The following is a 22,414-nucleotide window of genomic DNA, read 5'->3' as shown; positions in this document are numbered from 1 at the left end:
GAAACGGAGGTATTTGATTCCATCCAGAATAATAATTAAAAATTAAAACCCCTAGAAAACACCATAAACAAACATAAGAGACAGAGAGGATCTTATATTTATCACAGAAGGTTAGAGTCCATACTATACAAATATGCTGTAAAACAATGTGGAAAAGAGAAACAGCCCAATGTAAAAACAGGCAAGAGATAAGAATAGGCCGTTCATGACCTGTGAATCCCCCCTCTAGGTACTCATGCGTAACTGAGTAATTACGGCATATACATTAAGTAATGAGATCACCGAATATTGAAAATGTGGGTAACGTCTGGTACTGGTGAGGGTCTGGGGAACGGGAATATCCAGGTACTGTTAGTAAGACTGTAAGCTGGTACAGCTGTGTGGATCAAGGTTTAAGGCACACACACCCTAGGGCTCAGTAATTCCTCTTCTACGAATCTATTTTACAGAAATACTCCCGCCTGGGACTGGGCCACACTAATTGTAGCTCAAGACAGTCTCTTAAAATTGAATTCAAATCATTCCAATTAGAACACACACACACAGACAACACACAGAGACACACACACAGAATTTACAGAAGCAGAAGCAGTGGAAATAACCCCAAATGTCTAATTGTAAGGAGTGTGTAAATTAATCACAGCACCTCCAATGGTTAAAAAGAATGAGGTTACTGTCTGTGTTAAAATGGAAGGATCTTCTAGACACAGAGTTGGGATGAAAACTCATGAACGATATGTGATCCTCCTTTTATAGAAAACAAACCCTCAGTGCATAGGTTTATATACATTTATTTCTATGTAAATACGTGTTAAATCTGAAACACACAGTTCAATCTTTAGTGTCGTTACTTTAGGGAAGGGTAGTAAGATTTTGGGTCTTTGTGTATTTCTCTATTATTTGAATTCTTTGACCATGAAATCAAGCATCACTGTACGTATCTATCCATCCATCCATCCATCCATCCATCCATCCATCCATCGTGGTGGGGAAAAAAGACTGGCTGGAGAAGGATCCACTTTTAAATTCAGATAAAACAGAAGCCACAACAAAGCCTGTGGCTGGCCCCTCCCACCTCTTCGATGGTGCTGCCTGAGGAATTAACCCCCCGCACGTGGTGCTGTGCAGAGTGGGACCAGAACACTTGAGAACTGAGTAATAGCTGAGAGCCAGGACAGCTGTGTCCAGGGAGCCCCTCTCAGCTCCAAGTTCCCAGCTGTAAACACACGCACGGAGAGTGATTTCTATCCAAGTTCATTTGGCATCTGAAGACAGCCACGTACGTCCCCAAATTCCAGTGTCACGTCAGGTGCACGATCCTCAAACACCCCATAAAACATGACCACGAGACAGATGTTAGAGCAATGCCCGTCCCAGCCAGAGGAAAGGGAGACAAATAGTACACGAGCAGCTCCCATGAAATTTAAATTGGAGAGAAAAAACCCCAGGTTTTGTTTGTTTGTTTTTTTAACAAAGTTATTCAGCGGGTCTTGGCACACGTATCTGCACACGTTAAAGTTCACTGGCCATGCTTCTGTGTGGTTGGGATGTGGAATCAACATGCCACCAATGCTTTTTTTTTTTTTTTTTTAAATAGTGGGACAGGCAAGTCGCTTTATTGAACTAAGACTCCAATTGCCAACAGCCAGCTGTGGCTAACGGTCCTGTGTGCAGAGTTCGGGGACCCTCAGGGCCCTGCCGGGAGCTTTATCTTGACTTAACAAAGTGAGCTATGAATTTTAGGGCTGGGAAACCTCAGTATCTGTGTAGCCAGATATCCACGCATAAGGGGTCACCTTGACTACTCTGCAGAGCGAGGGTCCCCCAGCAGACGCCGAATGTTCCTGAAGTCATTTCTGATGCTGAGCCTGGCCGGTACTTCTCTCTGGACCCACACCGAGCAAGTCTTTCTCCCTCTGCACGTTGATTCCTCTTCTGAATAAACCAGTCCCTTCTCTGCTTCTTCACGGAGCCTCACCGTTCTCCCGGGGGCTCGGAACCCAAGTCGAGGACTCATCTTCTATTCTCTTTCCTAACACAGCACAGTGTCCAATCTGCCAGCAAGTGCAATTGGCTCCAGAGTTTTTTTTGTTTGTTTTTTGTTTTTTTTTTGCGGTACGCGGGCCTCTCACTGTTGCGGCCTCTCACGTTGCGGAGCACAGGCTCCGGACGCGCAGGCTCAGCAGCCACGGCTCACGGGCCCAGCCGCTCCGCGGCACGTGGGATCCTCCCGGACCGGGGCGCGAACCCGTGTCCCCTGCGTCGGCAGGCGGACCCCCAACCACTGCGCCACCAGGGAAGCCCCAGAGTTTTTATTTAACATACTAAAACAGCTTCACACCATCTCCATCGATAGTACCCTGGTCCTAACCGCCATCGTTTATCACCTGAGTCACTGCAAGAGCCTAAGATCACTCTCTCTGCTCCTATTTAAAAATATGTCCTAGAGCCCATTTCCCCTTCTCGAAATCCTTTGACTTCTATTTATTCTTAGAACAAAAACCACACCTCTGACTACTGTCCGCCAGGCCTTGCGTAGTCCAGGCCCTGCTGCCTTCCCCCCCATCGCTCTGTGCTCTAGACCCACTGCCTCTGTCCACCTCTCATCCTTGACCCTAACTGTTCCCTTAGCTCCACACGAGCTCATGCCTCTGGGCCACATTCAGAGCTCAGCTCAAACACGGCTCCTCGGTAAGGAGCCCACCTCAATGCCTCTCTCCATACTCATACCCTGTTTTCTTCATAGCATTTATCACCGTCAGGATTTAAAAGAAATGTCCACCTTTCGAATGCAGGTCCCACGGGAAGAGGGCTGTACCCTTTTGAGAGAGGCTCAATACACACTGAGTAAATGAATGAATGACCCGATGCCATGCAGAATACCTGAAGGAAATAGCAGTTCTCAACATTTTTTTTCTGCTCTGATATTGGGCTGGAGACTTTCACATATCTGATACTTTGCCAAGGCTCTAGCACGAATTTGCACTGTGTCTTAGACAAGACAGTCTAGTTTATTCCCAGCATGCCAACTTTTCCTTTCCACCCAAGAAACATGAGTGAAATGATATTACAGGGCTAGCTTTGAGTTCACTATATTTCTGTTACATTTTATGTTTACTACTGGGCATCGGAATACTAATGATTTTAGTAAGTGGATCATAAATAAAGACCAATCTTGCTGAATTGGTTACAATGATTCTCTTAGACTTCTCTAGATACACAACTATATTGTAGGCAAATAAAATGATTTGTCCCTTCCTTTCTAATTCTGATCCTTCCTTTGTGTTTCTTATTTTATCCCCTTGACTAGGAACTCTAGAACACTGTTGAGACATAAGGGTAATAGCCATATGTATTTTGTACCTGACTTAAACCTTAAACTAAGATTTTCACTGTTAAATGTATGTTGTAGGTTTTTTATAGATACCCTTCATCATGTTAAGAAAGTGCTCTTATTCCTAGTTGATGAAAAGTTTTTTGTTTTTATCACGAGTGGGTATTGGAGTTTCTCTAATGCTTTTTAACATCTACTGAGAAAAATCAATGGATTAGGAAAAAAGATTGAATGATATTTATTTCTACATTCTTTGGTTAAACCCTACCTGACTATATGTTTCTCAACACACTGCTAAATTTAATTTGCAAATATTTCATTTGGGATTTTTATATCCATATTCACAAACGAGTTTGGGCTAGCCTCGTAAAATGAGGTGAATAGCTTTTCTATGCAGTGACATGTAATGTTTGGTAAAATTTACTGTTAAAACTATCTAGGGGGAGGTGTCTTAAAAACGATTTTCTTGTGGTAAAACAGACATAACCTAAAATTTACCATTTAAGCCATTTGAAGTGTACAGTTCAGTGGCATTAAGTACATTCACAATGCTGTGCAACCCTGACCGCTCATTTCCAGAACTTTCTCAAAATCCCAAACACGATCTCTGTACCCACTAAACAGTAACTTCCCATTCCCATCCCCCCACCTTAGACGCGATGAACCTCTATCATAATTTCTCTATGAATTTGCCTATTCTAGGGAACTCATAAAAGTGGAATCATACAGTATCTGTCCTTTTGTGACTGGCTTATTTCACTTTAACATAATGTTTTCAAGGTTCATTAATGTTGCAGGTTGAAGAATAGCTTTCCTTTTTAGGGCTGGATGGTATTCTACTGTATGTATGTATCACATTTTGTTATCCATTCATCTGTTAATGAACATTTGGTTGCTTCTACCTCTTAGCTGTTGTGAACACTACTGCTGTAAACACGGGTGTGTAAATATTTGAGTCCCTGCTTTCAAATCTTTTGGATATGTATCTAGAATTGGAATTACTAGGTCACAGGGTAGTTTGTTTTTTTTTTTAATTTTTTGAGGAACTGCCATTTTACATTCCTGCCAGCAGCACCCGAGGTTCCACTCTCTCCACGGTTTGTTTTGATAATAGCTGTGGTTTTGATATGCATTTCTCGAATGATGACGAACATCTTTTCATGTGCTAATGTCGTCACTGGAGAAAGGTCTTCTAATCAACTCCTTTGCCCATTTTTTACTCAGGTTTTATTGTTGTTGAGTTGTAAGAGTTCTTTATAGTTTTCGGACACTAACCACTATTATTTCCAAGTGGCTTTTAAGAGAGGTGGTCACCTTTTTTCTTGCACGTGTCCAGGTCACTCGAGACAGAGACGGGCGAGTCAGTCCTTCAGGTCTCCCAGGCGGATGAGAGCAAATAAGGTCTCTGTTCAGGGAGGGGAACTGGGAAACCAAGACTGTCGGGGTGAGAAAATGGCACAGGACTTTCCTACTGTTGTAAACATGGCTTTGCTTGCTTGGGCGTTTGCCCGGTGGCCGTAAACCTTTGGTTTTTTTTCCCAGAGCTCCTGAAAAGTCGGTTCAGACGGCTTCTGCTTGTTTCTTCCGTGTTTCTGTGGGGAGACGAGGGCTTGGAGCTTCCCAGTCTGCCATCCTGCTGACATCACTCTGCAGGCGACTTTCATGACAGGCGGTGAGAGGCAGACTTCAGACTACAATTCAGTTTTCTTTTTTTTTTTTTTTTGCGGTACGCGGGCCTCTCACTGCCGTGGCCTCTCCCGTTGCGGAGCACAGGCTCCGGACGCGCGGGCCCAGCGGCCATGGCTCACGGGCCCAGCCGCTCCGCGGCACGTGGGATCCTCCCGGACCGGGGCGCGAACCCGGTTCCCCTGCATCGGCAGGCGGACGCGCAACCACTGCGCCACCAGGGAGGCCCCAGTTTTCTTTTTAATGGTTGAAGCTGTTTAGATTTTCTAGTTCTTGAATCGATTTTGGTAACATTTTTCTAGAAATTCTCCGTCTTGCCTATTTTCAAATTTACTGGCATAAAGTTATTCATCATGAGCTCATGACTTTTAGATATCCGTACCGTATCTGTGGCCCCGATTTCATTCTTAGTTTTGTTCATTGGACTCTTTTCTTTTTCACTATTTCTAGAATTTTGACTTTACGTTTTCCTCTCTGCCCCCCACCCAAAGAACTTTTTCTCTCAAATTTTTTTCTTTGCTTCAATTTTGTTGATGTTTGACATTATCTTTCTCATTTCTTTCTCCTACATTCCTCTGTATTAATTTCTTGCTACATATTCATCTTCAAGCAACACAGTTTAAGAAAAATTGATTCAAAAAGTACAAAGACGCAATTTAATCCAGTGACTTTTCCCTCTTCCTGCAGATTGGGGAAAGCTTCTTGTGCCTGTGCTTTGACGTGGGCACGCTGACCTCAGCCCAGCTTGTGGGGTGTCGGGGTCCGTCACGCGCAGCCTGAGAACCGCCGTGGTGGTGGGTGCCCGAGCGAGGAGAAGGTGCGGTGACCGAGCAGCACGAGATCCGACTCCTTACAAACGCAGACTCTCGGCTGGGAGGCGGGCGACCGGGAACTCTGGGTCTGCGGTTCACCGCGTGGCTCTGGCCCAGGAGTTCACATCCCTCCCTTTGCTCACGTCCAAAAGGAGTAGTTTTCTGTCGACCATCTCGGAATTCATTTTGAGCAGCTTTAGTCTGACAGGGCTGCCGTCACCACACGCTGCCCATCGTGTGGCCTGAGCAACAGACGTTCTTTTCTCCCGGTCGTCAGCCGGGCGGGTTTCTCCCGAGGCCTCGCTCCTCCTCTGTCCTCACGAGGTCCTTCCTCTGTGTGCGCATCCCTGGTGTCTCTTCCCCTTATAAGGTCATCGGTCCACCTAGATCAGGGCCGCGCTTGTGACCTCATTCCACTTTAGTCACCTCTTTAAAGGCCTCGTCTGCACACACAGTCGCAGCCTAAAGCGTGGGGATGGGACTTCAGCGCAGGACTCTGTGAGGACCGACTCGGTCCACAGCACGAGCTCCGTCACCTGGGCAGTTGGTGCTGAACACTGTAAACCTAACGGGCAACGACAGCGCAAACCTGGGACACAGAGGAGGTGCTCCTAGGATCCCTGACGGTGTCTCCGTGATCAGGAAACCCTAGGGCCTGGGGCTGTAACAGACGCCCCGTTCAGAGCGCGTGGGTCTGCGCCAGCCCCGAGTCGGCCCTCGGTGGAGGCGGCCATCCTGCCAGCGTGCGCGAGGCCCACGCGCTATCGGCGGTCTTTCCCCCGAGAACGCGGACATGGGGACACGTTCAAATCAAATGCTTTTTTATAAGTTATAAGGAAGTCATGCCGAGGCAAGACTTTTTGTTTTTTTTTTTTTTTTTTTTGGCAAGGCTGTTGAGACTATTACGTTATGTTCCCACAATAGTATAAAATGTATGTTTTATCACTTGAATGTAGCCCAGACAATAAAAGGGCGCCCGAGACTGGAAACGTGCCTTTGAGAAAGGCCAAACCAACCTGCAGTGATAAGACCAGCGGGGATAAAAAGAGTGAAAAATGGTTACAGCTCAGGCGGCTGACCTGCGATGGATGCCCATGGGCCCCTCCGCGCCAGCGGGTACCTCAGACCCCAGGGTCTTGGTCTCTTAATGTGTAAGATGGGAACTATACTCTGTGGGCGTGCGGGGGAAACCAAAGTACTGGAACGTGCTTCCGAATTTAAGCCGTCTTTTACCAACATCAGGTGAAGGTGACATTTTGCTGCCCGGTGCCGGAAATCTGACTTTTGTTTTCCCGTTTATTTTCATACATATTCAAGCGCCGCAAGTGTGGTCCTTCTCAAAAATCGCCATTCCTCCTCCTGGGTGAATGAGTCATCAAGAATCCTGGCCTAAGTGTGCTGCTGTTTCAGGGAAGACAGACTCTGGGGAATGCCCTGGGAACACAGTCGGGACTGGTCCAGTGGCTTCGTTAGAAGGCGGCTCGGCGTGTGCGAGCTTCTCCTCGGAGCGAGTGAGTAAGACGTGGCTTAAGTTTCACGCGTGGAGCCCTAGGGGGAGAATTCTTCAGTTCACACCTTCTAGGCCAGCAACACCAGGCGGCAGAATGATCATTTAACAGTTTTTAAAAATATATTCAAAACCATCGGGTCATTGTTTTTAAAGGTACAGCGAAGGGAGAAGAGTTTTATCGGCAGGTTACAGTGCTAGGATGTCAGAGGTCCCGGGGAAAGTGTCCACATTTCCCCCCGCCGGCCCCAAGGGGGAGTTTCTAATGGCCAAAAAAGTCTCCTGCTCGTCCATCCCCTGTGACTCTATTAGGTCTGCAAAAACAAAGACCCCATAAAATATAGGAATAAGTGTAAAGGTACTAAAAAATCCTAGAACCTTTATTTTGGAAGATAAATTACAAATCTGAAAGTGGGCACACCAAGCTACGTTCAAGATTTTAAAAAGTTTGAACAAAATAATGAGCTCTCAGGGATTTGACCTCACACGGCACCTGACATTCTAGTTGGAACAACTCTAGTTGATAAATTCTGAGTACTGCTTTTCATAAGTTATCACAAAATGACTTTTAAACTGGTGCTTTAACATGGTTTTAATTTTAATTTAGAAGTGGTTTTATTGCTAATTTTAATTTCACATTTTGACAATAAAAGATTCTCTGGAAGTGTCTGTACTGAAAGCTAATGGGAAGGATAAAAGTCTCCAAGAGAGACGATGCTGCTTTGGCAAAAGGTCAGGAATGATTTTTTACGTGTCAGTGGGTTCCGTTGCCCGGCGGTGCTGGACACTGCCCCCTGCAGATGGGAGAGATTTTGCACCCCCGTGTCGTCTCCTCAGATCATTGCGTTTACTACTCTGTCTTGTACACGAAGTAAGTACAATTAGGTCCAGAGAGACCCGGGTGTCTTGCGTCTGGTCAGAGAATAAGCTAGCGGCAGAAAAGGTGATGCCCTAGATTGTATGTTTTGTAGGTCTGTGCATATGTGTAGAGACAGAAAAATGAAATCTGGAGCTATTGTATCGTAACTCCATTCAGAGAGAGATGCATATAAACTAATAGAACGTGTATTTTTCAAGTATTGAACACTCACAGGACAAGGCTGGGGAGGACCCAGCGCGGAAGGGGCAGCAGGACTGATGTTACAGGTGAGGACGTCACCATGCCGAGAGCTGAGGGTCCCAGGACGCGCAGGACCTGGGAGTTGCCAAGGGCACACGTAGATGGTGTGATCAATGACAAATCAGAAACGGGACATGAATTATGGGAGAGGAAAGAAACAAAAACCTAGGTCTGCAGTTCCAGCTCTGAGACTCAAAGAACTCCAAAGGGCCCTGTGGAAATTACACCCTGGGCTTCAAGCAGGTAGACATTCGCCTCCTGAAAACCCACCATCAGGGGGGTCAAGCGGCCAAACCCCAGGAGGAACCAGGCAGACAGCTGACTTGTGCGCAGTCCGTGCACAGAAATGCACCAGGGCCAGGAAGGGGCCGGCTGAGTTCCCCAACCTGGAAATAATAAGAGTGCAGACCTCCGCTTCGGCCCTCCGCGCGGTGCACGATTGCAGACTTTGGAAAGACTGGCTGTTGACGTCAATCACGTGCACAGTTCCGTTAGCTGAATGAGGCGCCTTTTTTTTTTTCTTTTTTTTTTTTGCGGTACGCGGGCCTCTCACTGCTGTGGCCTCTCCCGTTGCGGAGCACAGGCTCCGGACGCGCAGGCCCAGCGGCCACGGCTCACGGGCTCAGCCGCTCCGAGGCATGTGGGATCTTCCCGGACCGGGGCACGAACCCGCGTCCCCCGCATCGGCAGGCGGACTCTCAACCACTGCGCTACCAGCGAAGCCCGAGGCTCCTTTTTTAAAGCACAATTCTGGTCTCTAGTTGGTGTCATTTTGATACATGCACTTTTCTAAACACCAAAACCAGAACTTCTGTTTCAGAACATTGGATGTTTTGAAGGCTATATTCTTGGCATTTAGAAAAGAGTAAACAGCATCTCTTGGCTTCTGGACTGTAGCTAAAACCATAGGTATTTTGAAATTAGTTTCCAGGCAAAAGATAAATTACTCTGCACCAGAAAGTAAAAAATGAGTTTTGATTGTCATACTTTAAAAATATATCAAGGGATGACCATCAGTCACTTAAAAGATATTCATAAAATGTGGTTATTATAAACGAATGCAACCTGGACAAACATGGTCTCTGCTAATGTGTCAAAGGATAATGTCTAGGAAGGGGTGAGAAAAGCCAGAAGTTTGGGATTTAGAGACAAGGAAGGCAAATAGGAAGATTGAAAAAGAAACCTAGGCAGAGAGGGCGAGCACACTTGAGGAGTAAGGATCTTGACCAAAGTGCTGAAACAGGGCTCATTCAATGTCACGGGTTGAACTGTGTCCCCCACAGCCCACAGGTTGAAGCCCGAACCCCCAGGACCTCAGAATGGGACTGTGTTTGGGAAAAGGGCCTTTAAAGAGCTAATTAAATTGAGGTCATGAGGGTGGGCCCTCATCCAGTGACTGGTGTCCTTATAAGAGGAGATGGGGACGTGGAGGGAAGGCCACGTGAAGACACAGGGAGAAGACGGCCCCCTGCAAGCAGGAGCGAGGCCTCGGAGAAAGCAGCCCCGAGGACACGTTGATCTCAGACGTCTGGTCCCCAGGGCTGAGAATACCTCCCTGCTGTCTCAGCCCCGTGGTCTGTGGTACCGAACTGCAGCCAGGCCGACTAGTACATTCATCCAAACCCACTGGAGACCCAAGTTCGCCCCACCATGCTCAACTACATCACTTACGCTGCCCGAGTCTGCCTCCCCTGCGCCCCTGCAGCCCCCAGAGCTGCGGTAACAGGCGAAGCCCCTTGTTGCTGGTGTCGGCCTCCAGCCTCCCAGGAATCGGGGCTCATCTGGCACCACCTCCTCCCCTGCAGGCTCGAGGGGGCGTGTTTTGCACAACGTAGCGGAATCGACGCCAGACACACACGTCCCATTCACACCACACTTGCTTTTAGAAATGAAAGCCCAGTCCTTTTGTGCTAAAACGTACCGCTTTGAGCACGCAGACAAACGAGTATCAGGAGAAGTGCCTGAAAGGGAGGGGCAGTGGCAGGTCCCGGCAGCCGGCGCGGGCTGACACCCCGGACGCAGAGCGAGGCAGGCACGCGGGGGGAGGACCCCGGAGCGGGGGGAGGACCCCGGAGCTGGGGGCGGCCAGGCCGGTGCCGTGGCCTCACGGCTGGGGCAGCTCGGGGTCGGCTGGGTCTTTCACACGAGCCGGGAGGTCAAGTGGCACAAGTCTAAGAGGATTTCCTTTGCCCCGCGAGCTGCACCTGGGCTGCCAGTAAAAAGCGGGAATGTCTAGGTGGGCTTGTGACAGACGAAAGTCACAGGAGTGTCTTTTTCTTTTTACAGGACCCTGTTAAGGCAGAATCGTGGACACTGAGATATCCGGCAGAGGCCCCCAAGCTGCGTGCAAGGGGGCATGGGCCTGATGCTCCCCTCTGAAACCTGTTCCAGTGGCCAGGAACACACAAGAGGCTCTGAAGGGGACCCCCAATGGCTACTGCAATCACAGGGCACCTCCCTGTCACCCCCGAGCCCCCCCGGGACACAGGGTCATCCTGTGCGTGGGTTCCCACCTAAGATCCACCTTTTCCGACAGGTACGTGACTGTCGCCGCCTTCTTTCCCGGGACGGGTCCGACGAAGACGCTGGCCTGGCGAGGGGTGTGCGCGACCCGAACCCCACACGGCACGATCAGCTCCCCCAGCTTGGCTCGGGGCGGGCCGCCGGCCGGGGTGGTGAACGTGGTCGGTGGAGCGGCAAACAGGGCTCCCCGGTACCGCCCGGCGGGCGAGAGGCGCTCCTGGCGGCAGAGCTGTGGGCAAAGGCGGGGGGCGGGGTGCTCCACGCCAGTTCATTGTTCACAACAGGCCGACTGCAAGGCTCACGTCCTTTTTCAGAAGAAGAACAAACTGAAGGTGAGGTCGCACACTCTCGGTGAATTCGGAGGATCCGGGGGAGACGATGCCGTTTAATGATAAGGACAGATAATGAGCAGTGACGTCTTCTGACGCAGCCTGCAGGCAGAGCTCCAAGCAAACGGATTTACAGGCCAAAAAAAAAAAAGGCCTTGGAATTACTGCAAATTCTAACCCAAATTGTTGAAAAGTAATCACCTGTTCAGCTGAGGGAGGAGAAACGGCCTCTGCGTTCTGGGTAACCCAGAGGAACGTGGAGGCAGGGGTCTCGCCGGACACAAGTGCCCCGGGCACCGGGACAGCAGCCTTCGCCCCGGGCTCAGGGTTCCCGGAGCAAGTGACGCCACAGCCCCGGACGGCTGTGGATCCAGCCTCCTGGTGTCAAGGGTGTAAATGGCAAAGCACAGAGCAGAAGTCCTAGCTGTGCCCTGACAGGCCAGGTCGGGGAGGGATGCGCCCTGATGGAGGGGGGATGAGTGCGTGGAGACCTTGGGACGGGGTTCAGAGACGGCGCCTTACACTGCCCGCCCTTCTGTGCCGATAAAGTCACGTCGGCGGCTGGCCAGAGGGACGGGGGGAGGCCCCGCTGTTCTGAACGCTCGGGTCACTGACGCCAGGTTCATAAAGACTTCTCTATGTGCAAATGCCCTCTGGGACATGCTGCCCGTTATCTGCCATCCACACCTGAGAGCTTTAACCCGATGTTTCCCTGAGGACAGAACCGAACACCTGAGATCGGCGGCTCAGAGAAACTAAGGATTTTGACGGGAGGTCTGTGGGGAAAGGGGTGAAGGGGTGCCTCTCAGAGGGGTGGGGGCTGGAGGGAGTGCCCGTTCCCCGGAGGACAGCGGGGGGCTAGCGTGGCAGAGGGGCTGGCGGGGGCTGGAGGGAGTGCCCGTTCCCCGGAGGACAGCGGGGGGCTAGCGTGGCAGAGGGGCTGGCGGGGGCTGGAGGGAGTGCCCGTTCCCCGGAGGACAGCGGGGGGCTAGCGTGGCAGAGGGGCTGGCGGGGGCTGGAGGGAGTGCCCGTTCCCCGGAGGACAGCGGGGGGCTAGCGTGGCAGAGGGGCTGGCGGGGGCTGGAGGGAGTGCCCGTTCCCCGGAGGACAGCGGGGGGCTAGCGTGGCAGAGGGGCTGGCGGGGGCTGGAGGGAGTGCCCGTTCCCCGGAGGACAGCGGGGGGCTAGCGTGGCAGAGGGGCTGGCGGGGGCTGGAGGGAGTGCCCGTTCCCCGGAGGACAGCGGGGGGCTAGCGTGGCAGAGGGGCTGGCGGGGGCTGGAGGGAGTGCCCGTTCCCCGGAGGACAGCGGGGGGCTAGCGTGGCAGAGGGGCTGGCGGGGGCTGGAGGGAGTGCCCGTTCCCCGGAGGACAGCGGGGGGCTAGCGTGGCAGAGGGGCTGGCGGGGGCTGGAGGGAGTGCCCGTTCCCCGGAGGACAGCGGGGGGCTAGCGTGGCAGAGGGGCTGGCGGGGGCTGGAGGGAGTGCCCGTTCCCCGGAGGACAGCGGGGGGCTAGCGTGGCAGAGGGGCTGGCGGGGGCTGGAGGGAGTGCCCGTTCCCCGGAGGACAGCGGGGGGCTAGCGTGGCAGAGGGGCTGGCGGGGGCTGGAGGGAGTGCCCGTTCCCCGGAGGACAGCGGGGGGCTAGCGTGGCAGAGGGGCTGGCGGGGGCTGGAGGGAGTGCCCGTTCCCCGGAGGACAGCGGGGGGCTAGCGTGGCAGAGGGGCTGGCGGGGGCTGGAGGGAGTGCCCGTTCCCCGGAGGACAGCGGGGGGCTAGCGTGGCAGAGGGGCTGGCGGGGGCTGGAGGGAGTGCCCGTTCCCCGGAGGACAGCGGGGGGCTAGCGTGGCAGAGGGGCTGGCGGGGGCTGGAGGGAGTGCCCGTTCCCCGGAGGACAGCGGGGGGCTAGCGTGGCAGAGGGGCTGGCGGGGGCTGGAGGGAGTGCCCGTTCCCCGGAGGACAGCGGGGGGCTAGCGTGGCAGAGGGGCTGGCGGGGGCTGGAGGGAGTGCCCGTTCCCCGGAGGACAGCGGGGGGCTAGCGTGGCAGAGGGGCTGGCGGGGGGGCTGCGCAGGCAGCGACGAAGGTGCTCCTCCGCCTCCGCGCCGACGAAGTCCGAGGCAGAAGAAACTGTCCCCCTCCTAGGTTTCCACGCTCCTCTCCTTTGGAAGACGACGATCGTACTGTAACGGCGACATCAGCAACAACAACAAGCCCCCAAGACCCCACTGCAGCATCAGGGGAGCTGACTGGATAGACAAGGCCGTGGACTCCTTCTCTCTTCTCACCCCAGCCTTGAGTTTTGCCATAAGCTTTGATACATTTCACAGCTTCCCTTCGACTTGGGTACCTAACAGGACAAATGACCGTTCTCCCCCGTGGGGTACCTTCGTTCACCCTGTCAGTTACTCCCAACATCCCTGAGACGCAGGGAGTGGAAAGGGTTATTCCTTTCATTTTCGCAGGCGAAGACAACACCGAGGCAGAAGAGATCTGCTTTGGTTAAACGTGACTCGAGCTGCAAGGAGAAACCCACCGTCCGTAAACTCAGTGAATCCCTGGGCCGCCCTGCCCTGAAGCGGGGGATAGAGAATCTTACTAAAGTTGGATGCAGTCACGCACCCTAAAAACCAGCTGCGGAGGTCGGTAACCGAGACGGTACAGAAAGGAGTACAGTAAGGTGAGCGCTCCTGGGCTTTCTGCTACTCAAACCCACTGCTGTCTTTTCCTCCCTAACGGCAAGGCATGGTGGTTTTCTGGGTGCTGACCTCTGCAGGGCCGTGTGTTCGAGATAGGGGTCCATCCCCAGCCCAAGGGGAAGACTCAGGCTGGGTCCAAGCCAACCACAGGGACCCCCTTTCCCTTTCGAAGGACAGGGTCAAGCGTGGGCTGGACCCGACCCCGGCCGATGGGACCTGAGAGTGAGCCCGGTGGGGGCAGTTTTTCCTCACCTACTAACATAAGCAACTTTGTCCTGTTGACAAAGGACACCCAGAATTCCTGAAGCCACCCGAGGACCCCGGACACCCTGAGAACAACCGAGTGGGAAGAGGGGAAGGCCTGGATCCTAGGTAACAAATGCTTCTAAGTCACTGGCCTGACCAAACCAGGAATTGTCCTCCTTTTGTCCTTGTAATGTCAGGAAAAAAAAAAAAATCTTGACTTTCAAGCTACTCTTTGTTGAGGTTTTTGTTTGCAGAAGCCCAAGCAACCAAATGCTGCAGTTCTCATGACCCCGCCCCTTGCCAGAGGTGAGGGTTTGCTGTGTATTTTTCCAGATTCTGTACAACACACACACACACATACTTGGGAGACAGTTTTTCCTAATCAAGGATAGATCTTGGTATACAGAAAAGCAGTAGCTCAAGCCTGTTTTTAACCCAGCAGAAGGACGTAAGTGCGCCTTTCTCAGGTTTAGAATGTGCCTTCCGAAGCTAATTTGATTCTTCCTGCTTCTCCGCCCACACTTATTGAACACTTGCTGTCTACCAGGCACGTGCAAAGTGCCAGGAAGCAAAGCTGATTAAGACGCAGTCCCCGACCTCAGTTTAAAGCACGTACTGCAAAAGTCAATAAATGAAAATGCTTCCCTTTATTTATTTATTCAGCTTGAAATCAGAGGAAGCAAAGAATTACAAGGATCTGATTCTTCACTCAAAATAATCGAGACTAGGTGCATGCTGACTTTCCAATCCTAAGTAAAATAATTTCTGGGGAAGTTTAATCAAGATTCAGTTGACTTAAAATTAAATTTGGCAATTTATGCTCCAAATACACTCCCCGATGTATATAAGGACATGTGTGTATAGGAGTTCATTGCCATAGAAAGAGAGATGATTGGCAGGTTTTTTAATAAATATAATAGGACACCTGATTCTTCTTATTGCTGAGCTTTAGTTAAAACCTTCCGCTTACCGAAATGAGTTTAAGTATGGGATACTCCCCCAATACTTCCTTTATTATCCTCAGTCCCCGCGCTTTTGCTTCCTGGGTCCTCGTGATCGATGGGCCTCAGATGTACTAGTGCAGCCCACGCTCCGCTCTGAAGGCACAGAGCATAAAATTGCTTTGCTACTGCCCTTGACATTGCCTTAAGGGTTCTGACTGAGGCAGTCAACTTTCCTGTCTAGCAAAGCATCATTCCGTCCCCACGGGTACGTTGTAAAAAATGAGAATTGTGAGGCTGCAAGCAGCACAGGTTAACAGAGTGGCCGAGAAAGCTCTACAAGGCCCTCTGACATGTGCCTCCATCCAGCTTCCCCCCGACAGGCCTGCTTTCACTGCAAGCCTTTTGGTACAACAATTCATGGCCATTTGCTCTAAATCCTCATTTCATTTCAAACTTTTCAACACACACACACCCTCCACCAACTGCCAGAAAAAGGAGTCTGGGCGGGGCATGCGGGCATTATTACAGGGTGGTGGATGGTGGTGTGTTATTGTTTCCTTCTAAGGTGACCTCAGAGATAACCAGGTTTATCCATGTTGACTTGGAAGGTTCTGGCTAAAAATGATGAAAAGACAATTTTAAAAAATCATAACTCATATCAGTGTAAAATGAACATTTAAGATGTGTTCATTTTATTTAACTCTGACAGACGCTATACTGGTTCAAAGGAGAAACAGATAACACATTTATAGATTAGAAATACTGAAATGAAGTTGCAAATGGACCAAAATATTGGCTTTTCCGTGGGGTAGGGGGATATTCCCTTCACCAGACAGAATTCACTTCTAGCCCACAGACAAGAATCGTGTGCACTGCCAGTAGGTCTTTACGGCCTAGGGTTGTGAAACAGCTCAAAGGCAATGAAAGCTGGAATCAGATAACCTGGGGATGGTGTGGGGTGCACGGGCTAAGAAGTAGGGTTTTCCAGGGAAGCGCAACTCTTTCCCTACAGAGCCCAGGATGCTTGTTTAAGGGAGATCACGGAAGAAAAGAGGATTAAGTGGAATTTACTGACAGCTCTGGACTAAAGGAGCCTCCAGAATAACAGGACAGGTCAGTAGTCTGGGTGAATTTGGGGTGGAGTTGCCACTTTTCTCTGTGAACGGTGGCATAAGATGATCATTACACAGATGTGTGTGTGGATGCATGTGTACATATATGACAAGGAGGCGGCTGGTAGGAGGCAGACGCCTCTCTCTGTCATGAGATCTTCGTTTGAGCCCTTGGTTGTAGAGGACCAGGACCACTACTAAAGGGTCTCAGTTAAGGCCAAAGAGCCACTGGCTCTTTGTGGCAAAGGCCACAGCCTTTGCACTTGTGTCTTCATTAAAAAAGCTATACTGACTTAATAGGTTAGCTCAGAACCTTCCAGCCTATTCACGCAGAAGTCAGTCAAGGGGGACCACACTGTTTACAGAGCAAAGCTGCGTGGAACCGCCCCCCGCCGACCCTGTGCTTCTAGCTCCAGCGACCCCCGGGTGTTCATCCCCGACCCAGACGTATCCCCGCCCTGAACCCCAAACGGGGGAGGGCGATGATGGTTCATTTACTCCGGACGTGGGTGTTAGAGTTCACTAGCGATTCTGCTTTTCCCTCTGGGTAGAGCGCACCTCGAGTGTTAGTTTCCGCTGGTGGTTACGAGCCATATGGGGAAAAGGAGGTACACATCCTTCACTGTGGAATTCTCATGGCAAACTACTTCCCGTGTTTGGGACCCGCAGCTCAGGGAGGTTGGCTTTTTCTGTTTTGCCTGAGCTCACACACCACAGAATTGAGGGGTCAGGCCCCAAAGCCCCGGCCCTTCCCAGAACTTCACATGATCTCTGCTCCTTGTGGCAACAGAGGGACAGGAATACCCATCTGTGAAGTGACGCCACACCTCTTCAGAGCTAAGACGCACTCTCCCACGTTCTGGCAACCGTGACATGAGGACGGGGCTGGCACCGCACCATGGGGTGTGGTTCTGATTGGCCAAATACGCCGCAGCACTCTCTGATTCGTGCCTTTTGGTGCTTTTCGATTCCCCGTGCTTAGTTAGCGTGGTTATACAAGTCTACGTATGTTACAACGCATCTGTACACCGAAAAGACTCAATTGTTACGGTTAACTTAAAAGACAGAATAACAGTTAAAAAGTATACTTTTCTAGCACTATGTTTGTCTACATCCCATTTTTCTTTCAAGGACAATTTAAGTGCTTCGTCTGTGGAGGCTTTTCTGAAGGGCACTGCTCTAAAATCCTATCAAGCCCAGACTGGTCCGCTTACCGGAACTCAGCACATACCAGGGGCCATAATCGTAGCGGTGCAGAGAGGCCAGGCTCGCAGTGACGACAGTCGATAGGGCACTTGTAGCTGCTGTGGCTGCAGAGGTTTCGAGGGAGAGAAAACGCGTGACTGATGTGATAGTTAATGTGTCAGCTTGGCGGGGCGGGGCTCGGGGATGCCCAGAGGGCTGGTGAAACGATTTCTGGGTGTGCATGTGAGGGTGTCTCTGAAACTTCCAAGCCTTTGAGGGTCTAAACAGAACAAAAAGGCAAGGGAAGGGCGAATTTGTTCTCTCTGCTTGAGCTGGGCCATCGGAGCTCCTGGCATCGGGCCTTGGGACCTGGCCTGAACCTTCCTGGTTCTCCGGGCTGCAGAGTTCTCAGCCCCCGGAACCATGCGAGCCCGCTGCTGTAATCAGTCTCCTCCTGCGTATCCGTGTATCTGTCTCCCCGACTGGTCCTGGTTCTCGAGAACCCTTGTGAACACAGCTGAGTCAAGGAGGGGCGGGGCGGGCCAGGCAGAAGAGGACGCCCGCCGGAGGAGACGCGTCGCGCGGGAGGGTGATTCTATGATCTTTTCCTTTATGCTTGTCAATAAGAGAAAGGCGACTGCGTGGTTAAGAGAGCTGAAGATGCCCACCCCAGAGGACGGGGCTCACCCGCTCCCATGGAGCACACGTAGTGCCAGGCTCCGACGCAGGGTCCAGGCCGGAGGCTGGGCCGGTGAAGCGTCCCCTCGGTGTGAGGACAGCTGCACCCGTGTCCCATGTGGCCTTTGCACTTTATTGCGGAGCCCAGAGATGCACATGAGAGGGCCCGGGAGGAGAGAGGGGGCAGAGCCGGACCACGAGCCACGGTGGACGCTTTAGCTCAAGCGGGTACCTTCTGGCTGGGGGGCTGTCACAGAAGACAGCAGGGGCCGCGAGTGCCGGGAAGGATCCTGGAGGTGGCCTCAGCCACGGCTCGCCTCGCCTTTACAGACGAGGGACCCGAGGCCCAGGAGACGAAGTTCCTTATCCGGCGTCGCAGCAGAGCTCGCCTGCACTGCCTAAGGTACAAAATCCTGGAACCGCCGCCCGCTACCCTACAGTCAGGGCTGGGTCGACGTCGTAACCTGTTTATTCGTTTGTCTGAGTGTCAGGCTACGTTACCAGGATACAGCAACGTAAGGACACAGTGTCTGCTTCCCCAGGACTTCCTAGAAATCACAGCAGGACAGGACACGTCACCTCGTGGGATGGGAAACGAGAGCCGGGCAGGCTTCCCGGAGGTGGCATGTGATTTGGAGATGGGACAGGAGGATATGTGCTCAGGGAGGGGCGCGTGGGGCGGGGGTGTCTGGGGTCGCACACGCTGGCACGAACAGCCCCAGGTCGCTGGGGGGTGAAGTGCACGGGACCAAGGGCCTGGCGGGGGGCCACCGTGACAAAAGCTCACTGTTAAAAGCCTGTTAAGTCTGTACCAAGGTGATGAGGCTGAGTGAGCAGGCACCAGACGGCTCGTGATTCTACTGCACGACGTCTAGTTTACGGGGAGCCACGAGAACCGCGGGCAGATCAGGGCACGAAAGCCAGACGTTAGGAAGATCACGCTGCAGGCGGCACAGCGGGGCTGAGGTCAGAGACGGGAGACGCCAAGGAAAGGACTGCAGTGATTTCAGCAAGAAACGAAGTCGGGCAGGGCGCGGGGCGGGGGACGGGCATGGATTCTAGATGCAGCGAACCTGTTCCGAGCTTCCTATTACCACGTGGGGTTGACGGGCCATGCACGCGTGTGTAGGGATGCTCAGCTGTTGAGGTTCTAAAGGTTCCAAGAAATAACGCCTCTCTCTCCCCGCACCCCAGGTTCAACACCAGCCGGGAGAGAGACAGACACAGGTGTCTAACAGAGATCAAACCCACTTTCATCCTTCATAAAGCCGGCTGGACACCTGGGCCTTAGGCCTGCAGTGCGGTGAGTCTGCTGCCCCTGCCCGGAAGGAGGTACCCACAGGGCCGCAGCTGGCACTGGACCAGCGGCAGGGGCTGTCGGAGCGCCCCGCTCCTCCCTGCAAACCCTCCAGTGTGAGAAGCTGGTCTTCCTCTCGGCGGGGGGGCGGGCAGAGAAGGGGAGGCGGCACGAGACCATGGGAACACATGGGGCTCCTCTCTGACACCCACCCAGAAGGCAAATCTCTGAAACAGTGACCTGAGTGGCTCTCACTGTAGCTCCCCCAGGCAATCGGCTCGGCCCCAGTGAAACCGCTAGCTCTGGAGGACACATCTCGGAGCACAGATCCTAGTGCTGTTTCAAAGTAGAAAAAGGTAGACCCAAAGGCAACTGTTTGGAAACACAAAATATAGTTAGAAGTTTCACCTTCTAAAAATGTCACTCCCTGGTGGCGCAGTGGCTGAGAATCCGCCTGCCAGTGCAGGGGACGCGGGTTCGAGCCCTGGTCCGGGAAGATCCCACATGCCACGGAGCAACTAAGCCCGTGCGCCACAACTACTGAGCCTGCGCTCTAGAGCCCACGAGCCACAACTACTGAAGCCCGCATGTCTAGAGAGCCCGTGCTCTGCAACAGGAGAAGCCATCACAGTGAGAAGCCCGCACACTGCAATGAAGACCCAATGCCGACAAAAATAAAAATTAAAAAAAAAATAATAAAAATGTCAGTGCCTAAACTTGACCACATCAGGGGGACTGAATAGATCACAGGGAAAGTGAGCTGCCTGTGCCAGAGAAAGAACAAATGATGTCCGGCTGTGGCCCTGCGAAATTTTTACAAAGCTAAGGAAACAAATGGAACACACCTTTAACTATTCTGATATTTGCCTAAGTCAGTCCCATAAAAATAAATAAAGACAAGGTCTTCAAATGAGGAAAACATAATGATCCCTAAAATGCTGCTTAAATCCCCACAATTTTCCATGTAAACCTGTCCTTGCTTCTCTGCAGCTTCCAGACCACCCCCCCACCCCCGACCCAGCTCGGAACCTCTCACTTCGGACCTTTTGTTTCCGGGCTCCCTGTCACCTCCATGACCTCTCCCGTCCTCTCAGTTCCTAGGAGCCCTCTTTCCTGGCGACCTTGTCCAGGGCCCCTCACCCGGGCCTCAGCCCCGGGCGCTGCGGACTCCCCTCCCGCCCGGGCGCACGGCCCCGTCCCTCCGGCAGCCACTGCCGTCTCACGGCCACCCCGTGGTGCCCTCTCCCCCCGACCCAAGGCTTCACGTCCGTGGTCAGTGGCTGTAATCAGCCCCTGTGACGCCAGCTTTCACCCCCGAACGCGGTCAAAGCACAGCCCCGGTTAGGCCCCGCCGCCAGCTGACCCTGCCCTGCAGCAGCGTGGCTGGAGGACAGCCACCCCGTCGGAGTCCACGCCCGCCCCTTGATGCAGCCGCTGTCCCTTCCCTCCGTCCCTCTCCTGGCCGGCTGCGCGCACACCTCGGCCCTGCAGCCCGGGACGCGGACGTCGCGCCGGCCCCCTGAGCGGCCCCCGCGGCCCCTCCGCGGCCCCCCGCGGCGCGTGGTCCACACGGCCAGCCGCGAGGCCGTCTCCGCCGCAGGGCCTCGTGCCGCTGGCGCCCCGGCAGCTCTCCGAGGCCGCTCGTCCGCTCGCTTCCGGGACACGCCAGCCCTGGGTTTCCGTCCGCTTCCCGGCGGCTGCGGCCCGCTGCGTCTCGGCCTCCTTCCGACGCTGCCCAGCAAGCGCGGGCCCCGGGCTCGCTCCTGCTCTCCCCGCGCTCGGCCACCCTCGGTGACTCGAGCAGCCGCCGCGCGCGGAGGGCGCCCCGCCGGCCTGCAGACCCCGGGCCCGGCTGCCTTCTCTTCGGGGCCCTGGAGGCCGCAGACCGCGGCCCGGCCTCTGCTCCTCGCTCGGGCCGCCACCCGCGCCTCCTCCAGCTCAGCTCTGGCCGGTCCACCCTCCCGGGCACCCAGGCCGGCAGCGTGAGGCCGCCTTGCCCGTCCCACCGCGCCGTCGGGAAGCCTTCAAATGCACGCGGACGGGACGTTCTCGGGGCTGTGCTGCAGCTCCAAGAGCGGCCAGCGTCACCTCTTACTGGGCCGACGCCGCGGCGCCGTCTCCCTGCTTCCGAGTCAGACTCGCTTTCCCCTGTAGTTAGGGAAGCCAGGCTGGCTCACCCCCCGGGGGCGTCCGGGCAGCGGCGGCCAGACAGAAAGGATCCCAAGCAAGGGCAGCGCTCAGGGTGGGCGGGAGCCCGGGCAGAGTCCCAGCGGGCGGCAGGGCCTTCAGCCAGCCTGGAGGAGCAGGAAATGGAGAAGCACCGAGAGGAGGCCGCGCATCCCAGGGGTCGGGGGGAGAGACACGGAGGGCAGGGAGGCGGGACAGCGGAGCAGAGCGCGGGCCGGCAGAGCGCGGGCCGGGGCTGCTGGAGCAGATCCTCCGCTGAGGGGTTTGGTGGTCTAGGAGTCCGGAACAGAATCTGCAGAGGATACGTCAGAAAGGGCAGGTTCTTCTAAAAACAGAACTACCATACGAGCCAGCAGTCCCACTACTGGGCATAGACCCTGAGAAAACCATCATTCTAAGAGTCATGTAGCACAATGTTCACTGCAGCTCTATTTACAACAGCCAGGACATGGAAGCAAACTAAGTGTCCACGGACAGACGAATGGATAAAGAAGATGTGGCACGTATATACAGTGGAATATTACTCAGCCATAAAAAGGAACGAAACTGAGTTATTTGTAGTGAGGTGGATAGACCTGGAGTCTGTCATACAGAGTGCAGTAAGTCAGAAGGAGAAAAACAAATACCGTATGCTAACGCATATATATGGAACCTAAAAAGAAAATGGTTCTGATGAACCTAGGGGCAGGACAGGAATAAAGACGAAGATGCAGAGAATGGACTTGAGGACACGGGGAGGGGGAAGGGTAAGCTGGGACGAAGTG

The 22,414-nt window shown here is 53.2% G+C and overlaps 1 protein-coding gene and 1 long non-coding RNA gene across 15 annotated transcripts in view; one reads left to right on the top strand and one right to left on the bottom strand.

The window, feature by feature from the left end:
- The window catches only part of LOC114484503 (uncharacterized), a 147,899-nt gene extending 127,456 nt beyond the window's left edge, over positions 1–20,443 (top strand). For 3 of the 13 annotated variants that reach the window (XR_008616124.1, XR_008616127.1, XR_008616128.1), the window contains 8 exons: positions 4,877–7,343; positions 10,746–12,085; positions 13,448–13,648; positions 13,768–13,982; positions 14,289–14,373; positions 16,204–16,304; positions 18,497–18,569; positions 19,361–20,443. This is a non-coding gene — a long non-coding RNA (uncharacterized lncRNA). Of the gene's footprint in view, positions 1–4,876; positions 7,344–10,745; positions 12,086–13,447; positions 13,649–13,767; positions 13,983–14,288; positions 14,374–14,487; positions 16,305–18,115; positions 18,570–18,657; positions 18,787–19,360 lie in introns of all 13 variants that reach the window. The other 10 variants (XR_008616125.1, XR_008616133.1, XR_008616131.1 and 7 more) reach the window with 10 other exon arrangements.
- Positions 1–22,414, bottom strand: part of MCPH1 (microcephalin 1) — a 236,587-nt gene that overhangs the window by 2,237 nt on the left and 211,936 nt on the right. The gene's annotated exons all lie outside the window — the stretch shown is intronic.

Source organism: Physeter macrocephalus, chromosome 20 (assembly GCF_002837175.3).
Source record: "Physeter macrocephalus isolate SW-GA chromosome 20, ASM283717v5, whole genome shotgun sequence".
NCBI classification, from domain to species: Eukaryota; Metazoa; Chordata; class Mammalia; order Artiodactyla; family Physeteridae; genus Physeter; species Physeter macrocephalus.
Note: the sequence above shows the minus strand (reverse complement) of the source record. Positions and strands in the feature narration are given on the sequence as shown.